This window comes from Galeopterus variegatus, unplaced genomic scaffold (genome assembly GCF_000696425.1).
Source record: "Galeopterus variegatus unplaced genomic scaffold, G_variegatus-3.0.2 Scaffold618, whole genome shotgun sequence".
NCBI lineage: Eukaryota > Metazoa > Chordata > Mammalia > Dermoptera > Cynocephalidae > Galeopterus > Galeopterus variegatus.
This window is the reverse complement of record NW_007726729.1, coordinates 79818-83787: the sequence shown is the minus strand read 5'-3', so window position 1 is coordinate 83787 and position 3970 is coordinate 79818.

Genomic DNA, 3970 nt, shown 5'->3' with positions numbered 1-3970 from the left:
TGTTTTTTTTTTTTTTTTTTTTTTTTTTTGTAGCTGGCCAGTATGGGGAGTCTGAATCCATGACTTTGGTGTTATAAGGCTGCGCTCTAACCAACTGAGTTAACCGGCCAGCCCCCTCCTTGATATCTCAAAACTCAAGTACTATGATGTAAAAGTTAACGGTTAAATACTATGATATAAGATCAAAACATCTTATGTTAATCATAAGGGAATAAGAGAGAAAAGAAAACAAAGGCTATACATACATGAATTCATAGCAATATAAGGAGGAAATACGACAATTACAGTTCTGTAACTGGTCATGTAGTCGTAGTTTTAGCCAATGTTTAATAATTACTTTCTTCCACTACCTATTCTGTATTTCCTTTGCCTTCAGCAAGCACCTCAGCTGGTCATGGTTCTTCCCTGGTGTGGTGACCCAAGAAGGGTCTGGGTCATTAATAGTCCTGCTTGGATTGGGTTGTTGTAATTTTCCATTGACCTTAATCAAGGGCATGGCAATACTGAGAGATGCCCTAAGGGATCTCCTGAATTCCAGACATACTCTTCCCCACCTCCATTGTGGAGTAGTAGTTCAATTTCACCTTCCTGGTCAGGATCATTGTGTCTCTTCTGGAAGGGACTTACAGTGTTGGCTGCGGGTGATTGATCCTGACTACAAAGGTGAAGTGAACTACTACCACAACAAGAACTCTCATTCATTGCTGGTGGGAATACAAAATGGTACAGCCACTTTGGAAGACAGTTTGAAAGTTTCTTACAAAACTAAACATACTCTTACCATAAAATCCAGAAATTGAACTCCTTGGTATTTACCCAGAGGAGCTGAACTCTTATTTCCACACAAAAGCCTGCACACAGATGTTTATGGCAGCTTTATTCATAACTGCCAAAACTTGGAAGAAACCAAGATGTCTTCCAGTAATCAAATGGATAAATGAACTGTAGTACATCCACACAATGGAATATTCTTCAGCAGTTAAAAAGAAATGAGCTATTAAGCCATGGAAAACACATGGAAGAGCCTTAAATATGTATTACTAAATGAAGAAAGCCAATCAGAAAAGGCTACTACTATGGATTGAATTGTGTCCCCCCAAAGTTTAATGTGTTGGAGGCTTCTCCCCACTGTGACAGTGTCAAGAGGGTGGGAAATCCTATTGTGGTAGCTGAAAGGTAGGGTCTTGGAGAGGTGATTGGATTGTGAGGACTGCACACTTGTGAATGGATTGATTCAGTTTGGGAATAACAGGAGTGGTCCTAGTAGCTTTGAAAAGAGAGTGAATGAGGAGGTTAGTCTCTCTGCTCCGCTATCTGCCATGTGAGACTCCTGAGCCACTGTCACTACCAAGGCCTTCACCAGATGTGTTCCCTGGACTTTGGACTTCCCAGCATCCAAAATTGTAAGTAATAAATATTGTTTCTTTATAAATTACTGAGTTCCAGGTATTTTATTATAAGCAACAGAAATGGACTAATATAGATACAGACTGTATGATTTGAACTATATGACATCCTGGAAAAGGCAAAACTATGGAGACAGTAAAAAGATCAGTGGTTGCCAAGGGTTGGTGGGGAGGGAATGATGAATAGGCAGAGCACAGAGGATTGTTAGGGCAGTGAAACTACCTTGTACGAAACTATAATAAATGCCATTATAAATTTCTCCAAACCCATAGAATATACAACACCAAGAATGAGCCCTAATGGGCCGGCCTGGTGGCGCACTGCTACAGTGTGCCGCTTGGGAGCCTGGCGGCGCTCCCGCCGAGGGTTCGGATCCCACATACAGACCGGTTCCCGCTCACTGGCTGAGCGAGGTGCGGGTGCAACACTGAGGGCTGCGATCCCGTTGCTGGTCCCGGTCCAGTACCGTCACGACACTGAGGGTTGTGATCCGTTGCCGGACACGAAAAAAGACAAAAAAAAAGGAAAAAAAAAAAAGAATGAGCCCTAATATAAACTGTGCACTTTGGATGATAATGATGTGTCCATGTAGGTTCACCATTTGTAGCAAATGTACCACTCTGGTGGGGAGTGTTGATAATGGGGGAGGCTACCCTTGAGTGGGGGCATGGGGTAGGTGGGAAATCTCTGTAACTTCTGCTCAATTTTGGTGTGAACCTAAAACTGGTCTAAAAATAAAATCTATTAAAATATGTACATAAAATAGTACAGCTGAAGAAACTGAGGCAAGTAAAAATTTTTGAAAGCTATTTTGCCTTATACCAAGAGATGGGGATATGTTCTATAACACAAACACACACACACACACAGAGTTTGTATGCTGTACCATTTTGCATTCCCACTGGCAATGAATGAGAGTTCTTGTTGTGGTAGTCTTAATTTCCAGTTCGATGCAATCATTGTATCTTCTTCTGCAAGGGAGTCACAGTGTTGGGTGGGGGTGATGATCCAGACTACCAAGGTGAAATTGAACTACTACTCCACAATAGAGGTGAAGAAGAGTATGTCTGGAATTCAGGAGATCCTTCAGGCATCACTTAGTATTACCATGCCCTGTGATTAAGGTCAATGGAAAACTACACACATTCACACTTTTGGCTAGTGAGGAAAAACTGTGTGTGTGCGTATGCCAAATACAATTTGGCAGTAGCTGCAACATCAGTACTGCTATGTTGACGCCTACTTGAAGATTGTGCAAATTAGTACAAACTAAGGAGTATAACAATGGATATGAGGTCATTTTGTTCAAAATAAGGCAATACTTTCCAATAAAGCACCATATTTCACTGCAAAAAAATAAGAAAGGTAAGAGCAAACTGAATGTAGATTTATACCAAACAGAAACTAAGAGCAACTTTGTGCTGAGAGCACATGATGCCATCTGCCTCTGCGTAGACACTCACAAGACCCTGAAATCCTGTGAGCATGAAGTTCACTCGGATAATGAGACTGTCACTGTGACCTCGTCTTGGCTCAAAGCCTCTTGTTTATTTCTGGTTTTCAGTCATGCTGTCAGCATAGCTCAAATGCTCAAGAATATTTATCATCCCTGTTCAAGTTTCCAAAGAGGACAGGATTTGCTGTTCCCTGCCATGAGAGAGTAGTACAGAGTGAGGACACCTGCTGTCCTTTTCGTGCTGGGAAGGGGGTACCTCGCATTCCCTGGGCCATGTCTTGCTAGAAGATAGGATTATGTGTCTCAGGTCACAGGTGGTCCAGCCTGTGGACCTCCCCCTCACGTCCTCTCCCCTCTGTGTAAAGTACTCCTTCTCCCTGCCCTCCTTTCCCTTCTGGCAATTGGGAAAATGAGCCAGCTTGAGGTTCTCTGTGGCTGCTGTGTAAGTGGACTGAGTGAGCCCCCAAAATCTAGATTTCCAAAGGGAGCAGAAGACCCCAATGGGCTTCTGTTCTAAGCCTCATCCTCCAACACAGTTTCCTGGAAACGCCGTGCAGCCATTAAGAAAGTTTATGCTTTGCTCCACATTTGACTAGTGAGTCTTACAAACTAGCCTGTTCATGAAAGCTTTGGAAGGAAAGAGGAATGAATGGCAGACATCAGGATCTAAACTCCTTCACATGCCTAACACTTCGTGTGCGAAAAACCTTACACAGACGTTTGGAAGTGGGGAGGAAGAACGGGGAGTTAGTGTTTAATGGGTATGGAGGTTTAGTTTGAGAAGATGAAAAAAGTTCTGGAGAATGAATGGTGGAGATGGTTGCTGCCAATGTGAATGTGCTTAATGACACTGCACTTTACACTTTAAAATGATTACAGGGCCGGCCCGTGGGCTCACTCGGGAGAGTGTGGTGCTGATAACACCAAGGCCACGGGTTCGGATCCCATATAGGGATGGCCGGTTGCTCACTGGGTGAATGTGGTGCTGACAACACCAAGTCAAGGGTTAAAATCCCCTTACCGGTCATCTTTAAAAAAAAAAAAAAAAAAAAAATGATTACAGGGGAAAATCTTATGTTATACCACAAAAAAAAAAAAAAAAAAAAA